The sequence below is a fragment of the Patiria miniata genome, unplaced genomic scaffold (genome assembly GCF_015706575.1).
Source record: "Patiria miniata isolate m_02_andy unplaced genomic scaffold, ASM1570657v1 HiC_scaffold_17, whole genome shotgun sequence".
Classification (NCBI taxonomy): Eukaryota; Metazoa; Echinodermata; class Asteroidea; order Valvatida; family Asterinidae; genus Patiria; species Patiria miniata.
Window position 1 is genome coordinate 4,037,186 of NW_024037055.1, and position 20,321 is coordinate 4,057,506.

At 40.5% G+C, this 20,321-nt stretch overlaps 1 protein-coding gene across 1 annotated transcript in view; it reads left to right on the forward strand.

The window, feature by feature from the left end:
* Window positions 1–14,411: 14,411 nt before the first annotated feature.
* The window catches only part of LOC119723528 (atrial natriuretic peptide receptor 1-like), a 49,762-nt gene continuing 43,852 nt past the window's right edge, over window positions 14,412–20,321 (forward strand). The window contains exon 1 of the mRNA XM_038194232.1: window positions 14,412–15,149. The gene's annotated coding sequence lies outside the window, so the exon portion shown is untranslated. The remainder of the gene's footprint in view (window positions 15,150–20,321) is intronic.

Sequence of the window (20,321 nt, forward strand, 5' to 3'; positions counted from 1 at the left end):
TTGTGTTGTGTGCACTTTCATTCAGATTTAATTTCTAGCGATGGTTATGCTTCTCATTGTCTTCTCTCTGCAGCTTTCTTCGGGCTTGTGAGCTAAAGTGTCTATATAGGGCGCTTTTGAGGAATCCTTGGTTTCATTACGCCTTAACAAGCTTCAAGCAGCCTTAACAATAGAGAGGAGCATTGGAAAAATATCGAAAAACACTTCCAGTTGAATTTGTTAGACAGTTAGTTAACTGTCTATACAATCATTTCTTCATATAAATACAGGGTTCATGGTAAAACGTATTACAGGCAGACTTCAAAAGCCGACGATTTGCAGTTTCGAAAGCTGACATCACTTCGGCCTGTTCTAAACGCCGTGCTACTGCCGTGCCGATCTCGATTAATGTGACTTTTTTTAATGAGGAAGGAAATAGCATAGCCGACATCCCCCTTCCTGTTAGGCCTGTTTTAAACGCCGTGCTTCTGCCGTGCAGAACTGCAATTAATGTGACATGGCTCGGTACATTGAGTTTGGAACGGCACCATCCTCGGCTCGACAGCGTCTGCCGTCAAGGTGTGATCGTCGTTCCGGACGACAGCGGCACGGCACTGTTCCAAACGCGCCGTGCCATGACCGTGCCGAATTCAATTAAATTCGAAGTTCGGCAATTTAGGAATGCGCATTCTCACAATAATACAAACAATTGGTGCTTTATATATAATGCTTTATATCAAAGGTCTCAAAGCGCTTCATACAGTGATGTAGTGCCTTGATGCTTGGCCTTGGCCTTAAGACTACCTTAAGGCTGGACTTTAGGGCCTTGTCCTTGAGCTAGAGGCTTGAGGGCAAAAGCCTTGGCCTTGAGGGATCAGTGCCTTGCAATTTTGAGTCAAGGCTCTTCAAGGCCCATAGATTTTTGCATTTTCCAGATAAATCTGTTTGAAATTTTGCTGTTACCATTTTAATCGTGTTACCATGGAGGAGGGAAACACCCTATAGATTTGTGTGTTGCGCACACTTTCACTTTTATAGTATCACATTTTGTTACCATTGTAGTACATTTGCTGCAATAATATTCTGTACACTTGTGGGGCTAAGGAGATAATCACTTAAATTGCATACAATTATGGAATAGATTTGTGACTGCTGATCATGCTCTGAATATACACAAGACAAGAAAAGCAGGAGTGTGTAGTACTTCGTGGTCTTTATTCAGTCATTTGACTTTTTGTAAGTGAATGATGGGACTTAGAAAAATATAAGTAAAGCCACACAAAGTTTTAGTGAGTCACTTTTTTTCTAACTGCTGATCAATCTGATTGGTTGTATATGTCTCCCTGAGACCAGTTTTTGCAGCTGCTCGAGCTCAGTGCATTCTGGTCGCCATACCTTCACAGGTACGGTTTCTATTTATCCTGGGTGAAGAGAGACAATTATTGTAAAGTGTCTGGCCCAACAATTCAAGCACCATGCTCCCCGTCAGGGTTCAAACCCACGTATCATGGCACGTTAGTCGAAAACCGTAACCATTTTACCACAGCGCTAACCATGACCTCTCTCGCGTCCGCATCAGGGGGCCTGTGGCGTGAATGGATACTTGATGGTGCAGAAGGTGCATTGACCACAGCGCTAACCATGACCTCTCTCGCGTCCGCATCAGGGGGCCTGTGGCGTGAATGGTTACTTGATGGCGCAGAAGGTGCATTGACCACAGCGCTAACCATGACTTCTCTCGCGTCCGCATCAGGGGGCCTGTGGAGTGAATGGATACTTGATGGCGCAGAAGGTGCATTGAACTGCTTGAAAAATATAGCAGTCTACTCTGGATGCATTACTGCCGTGCGATAACCGAGCAACTGCAGAGCTCAATTCAATTTAGTTCGGCACGGCAGTGATATGGTGTTAGAACAGCTGGCCTAAGTTGTAGGCCTATAGCATGCATCCGCCTATACCCCTTTTGGGATCCGTGCCCTATTTTTGTAAATTGTTACGGAAACTGTTCCCTTTTCTGTTCCACTTTTGTGGCAACATCAATTGTGATTAATATCTCTGCCCCTACTAATGTTGGGGTAGTTTCTTAATATAGCTTCCCCTGGGTTCTTATTTTCGTTTGCCTCGCACTTTTTTTCATGAGCAACTTCCAGGTTAAAAGTTGAGTCGGATTTGATCTGAACATTTGACTGTTATAAATAGCATCAGCCGGAAATGACTTCCAGGGGTGGGAAGGGTTTAAGATTAAAGCTGGAACATTTGGAGCACATTTGTGGATCACATGTCTGATGTAGCAAGTGGTTTATGACACTTCTTTTGAAGGAATAAATTCGAGTGTGAACATTTGGCAGGAAATGTCTAAATCAAACCCTCCAAAAAGAAAGAAGACACACCCTGCAACTGTGTATATACAGTGCCGTAACTGCATGGGGGGGGGGGGGCCGGGTCACTTATGGGGCCACATTTTCCGGTGGGGCAATAACTGGGTTTTGAACAATAAAAAAACGCTCCTGTTTTGCCTTCAGCAGGGGCGGATCATTGGCTCAAGGGGAGGGGGGACTAGCTGCCGGGGCGGGGGGGGGGGGGGGGGAGGAGCAGACATTTGCTCCTCGTTGAGGCTGGCTTGTCTCCCCATGCGCCCCCCCCTTATATCTACTATACCCCTAATTACGGCACTGATGGTTGTTTTAAGACTGAAAAGGTGAAATATTGTCTGGAGCCATCTAACACTGGGTGGCGCTGTTGATCGTGGCCTCATGACTGGCGTCAGTAGGCAGCATCAAAAAAATCAATGAAGTTCATCATAACGCCCATCAAAGAATGAAGTTTCAAAACATTCACCAGAATAAACTTTAACAAGTTTGAATAGTGCCTTTTTTGTTGGTTCGCCAAGAAACCCCACCTCCTCGTTCAAATGCGTGTTGCCTTCCTTTTCGTCTGCTCCAAGGCTTATAGGCCTAATTGTTACCATATGTTTGTGTGTAATGCGTAGGCTACTTTAATCAACGTCTGGGGACGAGACTGCGAAGTGGCAAGCTGCCGCGCACGAAGAAGTGCAAGGCCGGAGTTGTTCTTGTCTGCTGGTTTCTCCGCGACACTGAACTGATTGATCCATACAGTGTCAGTATAAGTGTGAACATCCTGTAAGATGCAGTGGTATCCGTTGGTCGGAAGGTTTGATGAATAGGCAGCGCCTTGGTCTACCGTCTATGTAAAGATGTGCTCTAACGTACGGTAAAGGCTGCATTACAAGATAAGACTGCGAAAGGTGAGTGCACGCGTTAGTATTGTTCAGCAATGTGTATAGTCCGATACTTATCGGCCTTTGTACTATGCCGTGAAATGATCGTATCGAGTGAGAATAAAGTACTGAACCTGTGTTGTATTAAGCGCAGTAACTCTCCTGACATCGGTATTCCGCTAGCTGTTGCTTGTGGTTGATGAAGTTTGACAACGGAGGTTTTCGCGGGCAATATTCTCTTCTATTCAGAACTAGTGTCGTAACATAAATTAATCCTTGTAATTAATACTGTATTATTTCAAAACATTCAAAACATTAAACCTGTATTTTACAACTGTGAGACTAATTATAAGTAGACCATGCCTTCACACCTCATTATTATTTAAAGGATTGAACCCGCGAGGAGTGCAGACGACTGTTTTTAAATTGATGTAGTCTTCTCAACGCCCTTTCCCTCAACGGACTCGTGACATAAGGGGGGGGGGGAGTGCTCCCTGGCGGCAATTACCCCCCCCCCCCTTCCTGTTTTTCGAATTCGTAACGGCCGTCTGCCCGGTTGGTGAGCCACTGTTCTCCCCTCCCCCACCCCTCCGATGAAAAGGGTCTTGATCTGCCTGTGATAGTATGTTTAAAAGCCCGTTTTCGATTGTTTCCCGGAAATAATGTCGGCGGTAAAAACAAAATACCTTGATAATTTGGATAAAAACCAGGACTGTAACTTAGTTTATGTTTCGCTACAACTTTTATTCTGATCTGTTTAACTTTTTACAACATTTAGGCTTAGACCCTAAGCAAAAATGCTAAGCCATGTTTTCAAAGTTCACAAAATTGTTCACATTTTGGATGATCAGACTCTAAACAGTTAGGCCTATTTCATTGGAAAACAAAACTTCCTATATATTTTCCTAGCTTTGGCTCATTTGAGGAGTAAAAATCAGACCAAATTCGCCCCCATAGTCAGTTATGCAGGACTTGAAGCACAGTTTGGAATTTAAGTTCAAACTTTAGCAACTTTAAAAAATACAAACAAATCTTGCCCCATAATGGTTCAAATATTGATTTGCAATGAAAAGGTAAAAGTTTCTATAGGCCTATCCACAGATGGTAAAGTTCGCTGACAATTTGCAGTTAGGGCCTATGGCCTGTGTGAAACCCACAATCCCTCTTTGCTTCCACATAATAGCGACAAAAGACTTCATGTTTGTAATGTTTGAAACGAAAATACACGTCGCCATCTCCATGAAACTAAAGGTTAATGAAATTACAAAATATAAAAAAGTAATGAAAAAATATATAGTAGCTAGGCCCGTCTATAGCAGATCGATAACGATATACACAAAAATTCGTCGGCCTAGATATAGTTGCATTGCGATACCCCAAGTTGTAAAGTATCGGACTAACCCATTTCACAGAAAAAAAAGGAAGAATGCTTCGGAATGCAATGCGTATAGGCCAATGTAGTTGTGATATACTTTAAAGCTTTTATGTTTTCCATTATCACCGTAATTGTACCACGGGATCGTTTCAGAGTATAATGTGCACCGAATTGCATGTGTTCCATGAAACTGTCGATCGTTAATGCCCTTGGCACATTGAAGAAAAGGCAGCGCTTTGCTCAAAGGAGCATGCATACGGCTACATAGGACTGCAATTTAGGCCCAAAAAAAGTCTCCGGTTTCTGGTATGGAGCTTGCCCAAAAAGTGGTGCGGCGACGCGGCTTTTTTTTTTTTTTTACCTGATTTTTTTTGCCTCAAATGTCGGCTGATGACTGCAAATGGTGCCCGAACAAACTTAGTGCAAATATATGGGAGTCCAGAGAGGCCACATAAAGCTTATTCTTGATCATAACCCCATCCAAAAACACGTTAAAATTGTGCAGCAGCAGGATTCCAGTCAAACCAGTGAGCTTGGCGGTTTTGAGACATCATCTTTCAATGAAAAAAAAACGTTTTCATTTTGCCGACGCATTTTGCGGAGACTTTTTTTTTGGCCTTATGTCTTTTCGCTCAAATTATCTGTAAGGAGCAAGCGCATGATGACTGCCCCCCCCCCCCCCCCATCAGAAGGCTGCTAAGTGTTTGTATTTTATATTAAGCTGCTAAGTGCTTGTATTTGTATTACGCATCCAAAACAAGTGACGTGCATGAATGATGCACGAATCGATGTCATTTGTAAAATCTTAGTTTGTGGCTTTGGGAAGCCTTTTTGACCAACTACATAAAATACTGTCCTGAAAAAAAAACCCACTTTACTGTTACCTTGAAATGATGGGAACCAAACCTGATACCGAGTCATGTGCTTGTGTACCGTAAATACTTGCAGTGAGTTACTGACCGATTTAAGGGAAATGCAAAGTTCTTTGGAGGACGTCACGAAGCCTTTGTACAACTTTAACTATTTGCCCCTTAGTTTTGACAAAGACTAAACATGCAATTCATCACATTTGCTTTGAAACTCTCTTTCACACCGCGTCAATTCACTATGGGAGGCTCGTTTTTTTGTTGTAGAACCTCTGTGCTATGCAAGGGGAACGACCTTAGTTGACTGTCCGTGCGATGATTAAACTTCCCTATCACATTCATGATTGCTAGTATTGCTCCGTTGAGCAAGTCCGATCGAGGTCGTCGCGTCGTTGAATCGGTGGATGAACTCGAGTACAGACATTGGCGGATCGAGCCCCCCCCCCCATAGGAAAAAAAACAGTCGGAGGAGTGAAGACACGTTTTCTCTTAAATATTCAGGAAATAAATTAAAACGTTGCGTATATCCCCCGCAAGCCATCAGCTTTACACATACCTTGTAGTTCTAATAATTTATGTGGAAATGGCGCACAACGATACTATCATGGGCGTTGCGAGGGTAGGGGGGGGGAGGCAGGGGGCGCTTCCCCCTGGAAAAGCCAAAATAAAAAAGAATAAAAAGGAAAAAATGAGGTGCGAAGTCATTGCTGTTAATCAAATGCACATTTAACAACAAGGGCGTCCGCAGGGGTGGCAATTGGGGTGCGATGGGAAATGTCTCTACCCTCGAAAAAAAAAAGATAAATGGAGAATATGCTAAATATAGTACAAAGATTTTGAGAGCTTTTCCCCCTGTAGAAAAAAATCCTGGCGACGTCCATAGGTACCAGGCCTATACTTAATGCTCTTTCCTTTTTGAAAACAATAATATTCTAGCCCTCCTCCCCCCCCCCCCCGAAAATGTCACGATCCGCCCTTGAAAACAGATGGACGTTTTGAACGGTACGAATGATGAGAACATGAATGAAAAATAAAGCAATCAGAGAATGGCCTCGGTCATCACATTCTGTGTAACATTACATACTTTTCATTAATCAACTCAGTGCGAATCAATCAAGGTACGGAGCCATTTGAACGGGCACATGGGCGTCGCAAGGTTTTTTTTCTAAAGGGGGGCAAAACATATTTTTTCCAAAAATGCCTGTATTTCTCAACACATTCTCGATTTATCAGTTTTAGAGGGGGGGGGGGCGGGACATTTTCTCCCTTTTTTTTTTTTTTGCTTTTCCGGGGGGGGGGGGGGAAGTGCCCCTCTTCCCCCCCCCCCCCCTGAAGCCCATGAACGGGCACGCAATCGTTATCTTTAATCAGCATCTGCAATCTGCCGCATGTTGTCAATGACAACAGCTCTGAGCTGTTTCAATAGCTTTGAAGATAAGGATTTCTTCTCTCTTTTTTTTAACTGAGCGACACATGATTGGATAATAATAATCAAGTCCTCCCAAGTCCCCTGCATCAGTCAATCACAACTAAAAAAAGTCATTTCGATCGTCGGAAGCCAAGTCAGTAACTTTTCGATATGAATAATAATAATAACGGAGTCTTAAACTAAAGTCATTGACAAAGTTGTGACCTTGTGGTTGACTTGCGATTGCATGGTCTTGCAACTTGACTTATGACTTACGGATATGACTAAACTCATGGTTCACGGCGTACCTAAAATCACTTCCAAAATATTGTCCATAGTCGCGGTTTTTTTTATTTTTTTTTTTTAGAAAGCTGGCATCATGCCAACGAGGTAATTAAACTTGCATTGTCGACTTGGAGGGAAAGAAAATCATGTGCGCCATGCCCAACCTTGAATAAAATGTAATTAGGCCCTATAGGCAAATTACTGGCCGAAAATAATCTAGAGCCGAATATAATAGCTGAAATAATCTACAGCAGCGATGTAAATGATTAAATGAGCCGGAAATTTCTGACATTTCCGTTGCCTCAACAAACGCTAATAAGTGAGCATTTCATTAGCAATTTACCGGTAACTAGATTCGAAAAGCGCCGGTTATGGAATCAGCGGTCGATGTCAGATGCTTCTGACATCATTAAGCGAAGAATACACGAGCACTCGATGGGAACAATTGCCTTGATTGCAAGTTATGGGATCGTTTTAGTTTCCGATCATCCTAGTACCATTTTTACCTTTTAAAGCTAGAGTATATCAAGTTTCAGCTGTCTAAAAAGTAACTGACGAAATTATTGTTGAAAAGCATACTTGTTTTAAAGATGGTAATGGCACTAAACTCCCTGTGAAATTATTCTTTCTTGCATGAGGTCATTTTGAAGGAAACCGTAAAAGAAGGTCATTTCCAAAGACGCGTCTGAAAGATGCATTTTCGGAAATTGTCTTTAGTAGTTCGCTTTATAATTCGGCGAATCCGTGAATGGGTGTGCGCAAGCGTTGGTGCGCGCAAGCGTTGGTGCGCGCAAGCGTTGGGTCCCTAGATCCAGAAATACAGTCAATGTACCATGGTGTGGTTTCAATACTAATGGAAATACTCTCTTGGACTCAAATTATACTTAGGAATGTATGATCCTTGTCCGCTAAAACACTGAAAGTTTCTACAAACACTGTCATAGTGGGGCTGCCCAAAAAAAAAGTAGCAAAAAATCAAATGTCGCCAATCGGCATTCCAAGCGTGAAAGAGATGTGCGCTCGTGTGAATTTTCGCGTTGCCGCGCCGCTAACGTGGCAGTGATGAAGTGGCGAGTCAGCAGTCGTGACGTTAATTACAAAATAATCACGTCACGCTATGAACATGCAGACTATTTTCGAACGCGAAGATTCGCAGCGGACTGGCACTTCATCTGTTATTGTAATCTGTATGTGCGTGTTTTTGGTAAAGTGATTTTCACACGCAACATAGAGCCACTCGCCTCACCGACGCCACTCGAAACGAAATGGTTTAGGCTATTTCAACTTGTGTCACACACTCAGCAGAAAATCTGTCTCAAAATATGACAGTTACTGATTTATCAGTTGTTTATGTTATTGTTCACAGCGGTCAAGAGCGTCTGAATTAATTCAATTTCGGTAAGATATTTAATTCGTAAATTAAATCACCCATTGTAGAGATGGCGCGTTGAAACTTTATTTAATTACAAAGTGAAAATTAAATATTTTCATTTCAGGCCTATACAAAGGTCCCCGACGGATGAACTAATTAGAATTTATTGTCATTGGCTTGTAATTCAAGTATGAGGCAGTATACGTCTGCATTGTCGAACTTAATCTAATATAAATATAAAACAGAAATATTCAGACGAGAAGTTTATTTGTTACCGAAGGTCTTAGACACGCACAAACAATCATCCAGGGTGCCTTCAGAATTTATAACACTGACTTTTCCACTTATTTAATCTAATATTGAACACCAGCAATTCAGTGAAAGTTCCCAAGGGGAGAAACTGACAGACAAATGTCACAATATCTGTATTGAATAATAAATCAATGATGGAATAATGTAACAGTCATCGTCGGAATTATATTGAATACGAAGGACCTTTATAGACCTTAGCAGAGCAGGGCATCTACATCTACATCTGGATTTTCTAGCAAAACGGTTCATCCGCATCCCACTAGAGTTGGCGTGTCGCGGGAATCATCTAAGGCTGATCAGAACACGTATGGCTTTTATGTTTTCCTGTGTTTGTGCTATGAAGGAACTTTTTTCCGTATAATAGACCCCCCAAAAAACATTTGTAAAACTTCCCGCTTATGATTGTTTTAGATTGTGTATCTTTTAAATTTACGCAGGCGGATCATTGTTGATGGACAAGCACGCGAAGAAATCACAAGCCTCTATTGAACACTATCTAAATACACCGTGCCCTAAGGAGACATTTCCACAATAGGGAACACAAGATTGTATAGTTACGTCTCCACAGGGCAATTTCTATAGATGAATACGTATCCACAAGGTTTTCACGAAATAGATATATGCCGGATTTTACTCAAAAACTAGGAATTTCCAAGGTGAGTTGATTTGTCGCAAATGGAAGAGTTTTAGAAAAGGGATATTAAGTCCGGATTTCAGCCCAGGAAATTAATTCTGGTTAAAATAAGAGCATTTTGAAACTTCACTTTCAAACTCGAAAACTTTCCTACACGAGAACAAAGAAATGTCTCCACAAGGATACACATTTTAGTATGTGTGTCCCCAAATGTTGAAATAAACTTAGTGTAGCATTTTCACTGGATGCAGTCAACATTTAAACTTTATAACAACAATTTGTCCCTCAGAGTCCTCCAACTGTGACATAGCGACATAGATCTTTGCGTCTGGATTCGTGTGGATGTCCCCTTTGCCGCCATTAACGTGTCAGTGGTGGAGTGGCGAGTTGGTTTAGTCGTGACGTTAATTACAACATTTACACGTCACGCCATGTGAGCAGCTAGGCCTACGCCATTGTCGGGAAGCACCCCATTTTATGTCCGCGCTCGTCGGCCGGCGTTTAATTTTCTAACCTATCGGTAATCATGCACTTATGTACTTTGTCAGTGCCCTGGTTTAACATGTCTCATAGACATGGCGGCGCCAAGACGCCAACTCGAAAAAGTGATACAGTGTCACGCATATTGCGAGAAAAAAAGTGGCGGGAAAATAGACCGACATCAATTGTTGTCAAAAAAATAACATTCAAACTTTGGTCGTATTGTGAGTGAGTCAATTTTGGGTCGGCCCTGATAAAAACTGTGCAACACTTTTAACAATTAGGGTTGGGAAGTCTCGGATGGATGTTTTCACGAATTGATACAGACACGAAAACATTATACTGACCTACATCATGCGGTACCTTTTCATGGCTTTGCATCGGTCCTTTGTTTATATAGACAACATGGAGAAACAGATTATGCCAGCGTGAAGTTCGGCTCATTTCATTAGTCTATGTACGATGCCTAGCGCCTTTATTTGAAACATGACACTCTGTGTGCCGTACACTATAACTAATCAAGCCCACTAATTCTTTGGCTGCGATAAAGAGTCACGTATCAAAATTCGCATATTGTTAAACTAATGAATCATGCACATGCATTGACTTAAACAGAGCAGTCTCACGGCCACCAAGTTAGTAAAACCTTTCCCAGTATTGCTCATTGGGTCACTGTTAAATATTAATATCTTTCTATCGAATTTAGGTTCCTTTCTCAACGCCATATTTTGGTATTCACAATGTGGAAAGTAAGCATTTGGCTTGGATCCTGGAACAGTTCAAATTTTTCACCAAAACGGTAGGTATTATTTTAAGTATTGAAATCATTTTCATGAAATTATTTTCTCATTTAATATGGGCCCGAGTTGCCGATTTCACAAGTACAATGCATATTAAAGGTAATACATTTCCGGATTTTCAAAAGTTGGAAAATGTTTTACGATATAAGAACAGCTTTTAAAAGAAACTATTTGCAGTAAAAGGTACAGAAACTCACGTTGCGTTCTTGTACATTATTACAAAAAAGGCTAAATAAATAAATAAATAAATAAAAACAAAGATCCCGCTCTTTGTCGGTTATCGATGTTTGTCCATTATTGTAAACGAAAACTATATATTTGATGTCAATTTGTACACGAAATTCGTTACTTGATAGAAACAAATAGCATTAAGTGTGAAGGATCTCGTTACTTTTAAATCCATTAATGACGTCAAAAGTATTTTGTTTGTCTGGTAAAAGTTGAGTCCGCCTAACATAAGTTTAGCTTTCCACTGTGGCTGTCGTTTTAAGTACATGTAGTCTCGATACTGTTCCATCGTTTTTTTCTTCACTACCACTGTTCTATAGTTTAACGCAACATTAGCCTACGAGGTTACATTCCTTGCAACATTTGATATATGTATCGGGTCCCTGGAGGCCAGAACCCATCCTGTATGTAATGTTGTATCCATGTCCTTCCGTCTGGATAATGTTTGTCCTCGATAAACACTGCCAGGGTGATTTATTAAACCTTTTTTCCAACGATGTTCACTTTCAATGTGAAACCTTTTTGGCTTGATTGCAAGCGTTACTTAGTTACCATCAGGAATTGCATTGTAGTTTGTCAAAGTATTTTATTAGATTTTTTTTTTACTTCAGATGTATGTGCTTTTTTTGTAATTAGGTTGAGTTGGGGTTGACTGCTTTGGTTGGTGGCTGGTTGGCTGGATCAGTGGACCCGTGTACCTGTTATTATTCATTACTTTTTACGGCAGTGATGGGAATTTTAAGTCAATGAAGAATTCTGGCCTCCCATGTCTTGCTTGTTGTATCATGTATTCCAGAATGAAATGTAGGCTGTTTTTGTTTTTTTGCTTCGTTTTTCTGCGTGAATTTCGTAAACAAAATTCTAGTCCCAAATACGAGGTCCACATTTGTGGGCTGTGTGATTATTTATGAGCCTTCGTTTGTGTACAGGGCGAGTAAAACAAAATGACCTGGATAAATGATTTTTTAAAAGCAATTACAATTTATACACCGATTAGTGTGTCTTTCAAAAGCATGTTCGATCTTCAACTCATCTGAAAAAAAAATTACAGAATTACTGAAATTAATCCATGCCCAGTTGCGCAGCCAAGCGGGGGGGGGGGGGGGGGGGGGGCCTCGGGGGGCTTGAGCCCCCCACAAGAGGTGGTCATTTTTGTAACCTTGGTGATATGCATGTGGCCTATTTTCGAGTAGTAGTATAGGGGTGTAAGTGGCGCCACCAACGTCGAAATAGTCCCCCCCCCCCCAAAAAAAAATTCTAACAAATTTGACCAAAAAAAAAAATGTGAGCCCCCAAGCCAAATTCTTGGTGCGCCACTGTCCATGCCATCAGAAGTTATGCATGGTTTACTGAAAGAAGCTATTTTTATAGCAGTCCATGGAATGCCATTGGAAGCTATTGATGAACCATATTTGCCTGATCTATCTTCTGTTAATCTGCCCGCCCGTCATCATCGCCATTAGCCTATTTCAGAATATGGCCGACACAATAGAAGGGCGCTGTCACAAACTGAATGTGGTGGGTGAGATATGTACTTTTAGGATTCATGGCTCAGTGCGCACGCCTCTCTGTGTTTTGTACCGTGCCATCGTATCGCCAGCATCGGCTACTTTGCTGGGCGATTTACTTGAATATTTTAGTGATTAACAAGTACGACATATTGCCAATATATTAATCGTTTATTGTGATGGCCGTAAACAGCATATAGCGATTAATGGACAACAATTCTTCTCGACTCATGCAAATGCAATTGACATTTAGGAAGGAGACGAGGCAGGCAATTATACTCTATTTTTTGTGTGACCATGGCAGTAGCTCAATTTGTGTTTATCACAGATGAAAAGATGAATACATGGCGAGTCAAAAAGAAAGTGACCGTATGATAAAAAAAAATGGCACGCTCCATTTTGTAAAAAATATAATTGGGATAAAGAACATGTTATTGAGTAGTAACTGTGAACATTTCACGTAATTTGCATACTCTATTCCCAAGTCGTGTCTATTTTAATAAAGAGATCACAAAATTCAGCTGTCCACCACTAATACAAATTTAACGGTCTACGAATTGATGAATATCCATTAATAAATTTAATGGAAAAAAAAACGTTTTCCCGCCTCTACGAATAAAGGAAAAATTTAAAAGGAAAATAGAAAAAAAATCAGCAATATTTCTAGGGAAAAAGAGTTGAATTGTTCCCCATATTCAAAATACAAAATCTGACGGTAAAAATAATGTTTCAGTCTTGATTCATAAGATTTAAATCTCAGTTGTATTTGGAATCAATGAGGATGGCTATAAAGTGCTTGTTTCAACAGATCATCCCACAATAAAAACGAGAAATAAGAAGAGGAGCAATGGTTATTGGACTATGCCTCACTCACTATTAAGTGAAGAGAGACATGTCCATTAGCATCACACTGCAGTCACATTTGCCCTAAACTGATTCTTTACTTAACCCTAAAAGGGCCGGGTGCGGAATCCGCCCCCTCACTTTTTGGCTGGTCTCAACTCGAGACCAGCCAAAATATCGAGACCAAAGGGGACCGAGACCGAGACCAATACCGAGACCACAGCTCCCGAGACCGAGACCGAGACCAGCAAAAAGTGGTCTCGAGACCGAGACCGAGACCAGCAAAAAGGGGACCGAGACCGAGACCGAGACCGAGACCAGCAAAAAGTGTTCTCGAGACCGAGACCGAGACCGAGACCGGTCTCGAGACCTACAACACTGATTCAAACACAAAATGAGTTTTTAGTCATTTGAGTCGAGACTGAAACATTATTTTTACCGTCAGATTTCGTGTTTTGAATATGAGGAACAAGTCAACTCTGTTTTTCCCGCTGAAATATTAATGGTGATTTCCGTCTGTTTTCCATTGCAGGTTTTCGTGCTTTCACGGAGGTAGAAAACGTCCATGTTTCATTGTTTTAATTGGTATTCATTAATTGTTGTTAAAATGGTAAATGATCAAAGGTGGACAGCTGACTTTTGTGATTTTTTTAATATTAAAATAGACATAACTTGGGAATAGAGTATGCAAATTACGTGAAATTTCACATTAGGCCTACTAGTCATTAACATGTACTTTATCCCTATGTTATTCTTTAAAAAAAATGTAGCGAGCCTTGTATTTTTTGAAACTTTTATCTCTGATTCGGTCACTTTCTTTTGACTCATCCTGTAGTATATGGAAACAGCTTTAGACTGAATAACAAAAAACATTTTGGTTTCAGTTTTTGAAGGGTGCCACATTTTTGACAAACGTCTGAAAATGTGTTTCTTAGAGGGAATTTCGCTGTTGTTTGGTATGGATATTCATTTGAAATTCCGTGATAAGCCACTATGTCTTGAGTCCCTTTTGGTGTGGAGAATTTTCTGCCTTCATTTTGTTCGTTGTATTAATATCAATATTTGGTTTGAGCCTACAGGTCTATTGCCTGTCTTCGATTGGACAGCTCAGCGTCGCCATGCCAACACATCTCTGCGTGACAGCTAAGCCGCCTCGTAAGCTGCTGAACCATCGCGAGTAACCCCCTTAAAGCTCCTCAAAAAGACAGTAGCCAATCACAACTCACATGCTGGAGTCACCTGTCCTCTGGTTTACCGCGAGATACCGTCTTTAAGCTCATGATGCATGTGATCAGCTCCGTCTTCTTACGCTCCATCTTCATTATCTGGTCTTGGTCATCGCTCGTCTCCAGGCTGCAGGTATTCTGATCTTCCTCTAAGCACCTGTGATTAGTCAACGCCGCCTCCTCTCGCGCCTCGCGCAGTGTTCATCAGTCGTTCATAGTTGCTCGTGCCAAGACTGAGCACATCAGAATCTGAAAGGCACCTTACGGAGAACAGTCGCCGTTGAACTGATGACGAAGACGCCAAGCACCATTGAAGCTAATTGCAGCTAGGCCCAAGCCTGGTGGTATACCTACAAATCTTGGTTTTCCAGTTTTGTTTGACTTCATTCTGCTCTGACAAGAACGAGGTGTTTCAAAGCGGAGCGATTTAAGCGAAAGGACAAATCTGCTGTACAGTTGACGATGTCATCGAAGGATGTTTAATGAAACACTTCGAGCTTGTACCACGGCGTGCAGTGGCAAATGACGAACTGTGCATCGAAGCCTTAACGACGTATAGATCCGTGTGACAGATCTGCGGGCTTCACAAGTCCAGGTGAGCAGTCCGATTAATTCCAGTCAGTTAACTATTCGTGGGATGAGCTTATTCGTGAAATTGAATATTTTTTTACGGAATATATATTGCAAAGAGATATGCAGTTGCCTGGTACTTTTTCCTTTGCGATGTAAAATTATGATTTATTCTTTCATTTCTCCAGCGTGAAACTGAACAGCATAAAAGTGGTTTTCGTTCGGGCCTTGCGTTAAAATAAACTAATTAGCATGAACTTTTATAAATGGAAGACTTATTTGTTTTATAAGCAGTGAAATGATATGCATTTAACTCAATAGAGAAAACTAATTAAAACAACACAAAGAAAAGAAAGAAGCTAGCAAAAACAAATCAACATTATGTGTAAAATCGCGGTACTTAATTAACAATATAGCTAAAAAGGACATCAGGACGCGAATGATAAAATACATGTACAAATAAACATAGAGTTTTGGATAGACTGAGTGCGGAAAAATGTGGGGAAATTGTCAGAAATAAAAAACAAATATTGATCCCTGAAATATTTAAGAAGTTTAAGAACATCACGTAAAACAAGAATACATAATCAAACAAATCTCAAACAATTGCCTACTTAAAACGAACACATGAAGTCACAGCCCATTCAAGTGACTCAATCCAGTTCGGCGCCTCCCTAAACACATTATCTATAGTCGCAATTGAAAGACACCTTTCTGACTTCCAAGATAAATGGGTTAAACTCCCAGAATAGCACATCATAACAAATGCAAATGGGTTAAATACCCAGAATAGCACATCATAACAAATGCAATTTCCGCATGGCGTCCCCTTAAGTGTACCAGCCATGAAAGTCGTTCCCTTAAAATGTTTCATTCGAAATTGTGTCCAAGACGTGGCTCAGAATGATGAAACTGCCATTCCTTTCCCCCCAGCCCCATGCATGTTGTACATCTGTAATCCAATTATCGTTGACGCTGTAAGGTTGCCGCCCTAACACGGATGCACATTTTGTTCCAAGTGGCGTATTTCTGCGTAGGTTAGAGAAAATGTGGCGCTGACAAAATTGATAGGTATTCAGAGGGCTAGAAAGCAGGACAAAAGGCCGAAAGTTGGACAACAAATCATCGCACAGGTCAACACAGGGTGTGTTGCCGCAAATGTTAAGTTGTATGTTGTGGACACATTTTGTATGATAAATGTAAGCTTTGCGCGACAACGTGCATAAGAGAAACTTTTAGGTGAGTTCACCCGTGAAGTTTATTTAAATGTGCCAAAGACAATCACACGGGTATTATAGGAGAAACATTTAGGTGAGTTCACCCGTGAAGTTATATTAGGCCTACATGTGCCAAAGACGAACACACGGGGATTATATGATCGTGCAGTGGTATGAGAGTGATGTAAAGGAAGTGGACAAAATAAGCAAGAATCCCAAAACACGAAATTGCAAAAGTGCCACTAATTTTAGGCCTATACCGCTGAACGCCATATAGGATAATATATATATCCCGAGTTCATACCGAATTATTATCGAATAATACCGTCAGTGAGAAGAATCAAGAAATGTAGGTTCTTTCCAAAAAAAAATCATTCAAATTAGTGACAAATATTTGGAAATATAGAGTGCTATACATAGGCGAAACGTGTACTTGTCATATCCACTAAGCATGGGCGTATAGGCGCACCACGTATAGAGCGTCTAGATTCAATTTAAGCGGGCCCCGAACCCCACGCCGTAGGTATTCGCGCTTCGCGCTCGCATTCTGATTCGCGTTTTGATCCAGGTATATGTCCACACTTTTGAAAAGCGATGGACGCCCCCGCCAGTGAGGCTGCCACTGAGTTGAAACTTCAACAGGTTCGGTTTTTGTTAACATTCTTCTTTGGATTTTGAGTAGATGAAAGAATAGCATGCATGAAAAGCAAATGATCCTAGTTGCCTTTAAAAGTAATGTATTAAGCATTCTGTGAAATGTACAGTCATTTGAAAGAAAACTAGGATTTAAAAGTCTGCTTTTGGCCTTGAGCATGCGCACGGTGACGCAGGTCCATGCGTGCAATTATTGTTTCCCACAACGTAGTCGGCAATATGACGCACGGCCTTTGCCCCATGGGTTTTACGCTAGACAAATGCAACGATCTAGGACGCTTTCTGTTCTTTTTTCTTCCACGTATAAAAACAAAGTGAGCACGAAATAATAATCGAACAGGGTCAGTGGGACAATGTGGGCTATAAATTTCTATCCCACAATTCAGTCCGTTTAATGAAATTACACGAATGCAAATGTTGTCTATTCCTTCAAGGGACGGTCCACCTCTGGTCAACAGTACAGCGATACACAGAAGAATACATTAAAGCGAAGATTTTGTCCTTGAGGAAAAGTGATGAGCCTATTCTTAAATTGCGAACTGCATTGCCAATTTAATTGTAGCTTGTCCGGGCATTCATGCATTGCATTTTTCGAAGAAAAAATAATTTTACGCAGTCGTAATATCAGAATTGCCCATGCGCATTATGCAGTCGGTTTAATTGTGTCCAACGTGTGCCAGTTATGCTCGCAGTTTTATTATAGGCCTAAAAAAGACAACGGATATATATACAGGGTGAGTCCAACAGAAACTTACCGAATAATATATATATTTTTTTTTTAAAAACATGTGGCTCGCTCCATTTCATAAAAATAACATGGGGATGTAGCACATAATTTTTAGCGGCTTGAGTACCTAATTGTTGGTAGATACGTGCGCTTTATAAGACTCCGGTATTATAATTATTCCTACAAATGGACTATTAGGGAGACACGTTATCGTAATTTCTTCGACAATAGGGAGACACTGGTCATTAGGGAGACATTTTCATGTCTCCCTAATGTCACAGCCCCCCTTTAGAGGCAGAATTTTAATGTCACAATTAGGTTATATTTGTTGCTCGTGGTCTAATTGGTAAACATACCAAAAAAAGAACAAGGGAATATTGGGTTAGGGCACATTTAAGTTTGAAAATGTTGTGCACAAGTCTATGGGGATGTCTCCCAAATGTCCAATCCAGGGTAATTATAATTATGATTATTTATTATTATTATTATTGAGTAGTAACTGTGAACATTTCACGTAGTTTTTATATTCTATTCCCAAGTTATGTTTTTTTAAATTATAAAAAAAGTCAAGAAATTAAATTTAAAGCTGTCCACCACTGATCATTTATACGGTTCTATGAATCCATGAATACACATTAAATACAACGATACATAGATGTTTTCCCATCTCCATGAATGAACGCAAACTTGCAAGGGAAAACAGACAAATATCGCCATCAATATTCCAGAAAAAAAGGGTTGACTTGTTCCTCATAATTATTCAAAACACAAATTTGACAGTAAAGATAATGTTTCAATCTTGACTCAAATTAATAACATCTAATTTCTTGACTCAAATTAATAACATCTAATTTGTATTTGAAAGACCATTAAATACAATGAAACATGGCTGTTTCCCACTTCCATAAATGAACGAAAACTTGCAAGGGAAAACAGACAAAAATCACCGTCAATATTTCAGGGGATTTTATTTTTTTTGCTTTTTCCTCATATTCAAAACACAACATTTGACAGTAAAAATAATGTTTCAGTCTTGACTCAAATGATTAAAATCTCATTTGTATTTGAATGCCTGTGTGTCATCTGTAATTGTAACTCAGCTCAGTATAGCCTCAAATGGCACCACTTGGGCAGCTATAAAAATAGGTTGTTTTAGTAAAACGTGCATAACTTCTGATGGCATGGATCAATTTCAGTTGATTTTTTTTTCAAATGAGTGGAAGAACATGATGAACATTGCTCTTTTGAGACATATGCCCTACTTTAGTGTATAAATTGGATTGGTTTTGAAGGAAAAATCATTAACCCAGGCCACTTTCTTTTTGACTCAGCACTGAAAAAAAATGTGGGTTAAGTTTACCCAAGCAAGGGTGAAAACTGCAACTACCCAACATTGGGTTGTCAATTACCCAATTGTTTGGGTTATAATTTCTGTTAAATTCAACCAAAACTTGTGGTCATACAAGACCAATTTAAATGTAGTCTGGTACACACAAATTGTGGTTGAATTTAACAGAAATTATAACCCAAACAATTGGGTAAAGACAACCCAATTGTAGGTAGTTGCAGTTTTTACCCTAGTCTATGTAAGCCGTAATTCACCCGTTGCGCGTCATAGATAATGGATTAAAAAAAACCTGTGTCACGCGCTCTGCATCATGTTACGCGATACACGCCCAGCTGTTGTTGTATTACAGAACACTGCAATCAAACCATTTAGTCCTGATTTGGGAATGAAATGACGTCACGATTTAGTAAAGTCACCTCCGGTTGGCTGGCGCGCGGCTTCCATATATCTGCATGTCTAGACATATCAGACGTTATACAGGAGACTTGGCTCCGTGGATAACGGGTAATACTCAGAGTATTTTCACCCTTGCTTAGGTAAAATTAATCCAGGCATTTTTTTTCAGTGAGCCTGCATAATTATAGGGACTAAATGCAAGCTAATGGTAGGGCTGTATTACATTAGACACGATATAATGACGTAGACCTTGGGCCGTCTCAACTCCCTTGACCAACCTGTCCTGAAGATCCTATTATCTGTTAGCAGGGTGAAGCTACAGTAAAAAGGTTTTTGTCTGCAGGGATTACCGTTATTGGATTCTAGTTAATGTGAGAATGATTCCGCAGAGATATGTAGGGATGCTTAATCGAACAAAATTCAGGAGCTGAAAATGTAGTAACACGCAACGAGCGTCCCTGGCGTCCTTTTCGCTATGGCAAAAAAAAAAGAAAAGACTACCCGTGATGTAGCCCGATGGAATTGAGTTTCTTTTTTGAATATACAAATGGTGAAGATCGATTCTGTCTTGGAATGTTGTTTAGTGTTCGCCGTGCTTGGTCGTCTAAATTGTATTACAATTTGCAATTACGTCCTCAAAAATGACTGTATGGAAGCTGCATTTCTGCCTCATTTAGCCTGCACATTCCGTGTGGTTTTCAACTTATTGATTTTGTTGTCAAGAGTTTCATGCTCAACTCAGATTTAAGAATATTTTGCTGGTAATATCTTACATTGGCAATATCGGTTCAGTGTGTGGAGTGCCGTGGACTCGTGGTCTGTAGCATTGAATTCTTGGTCTGCGGGTAATTCTGC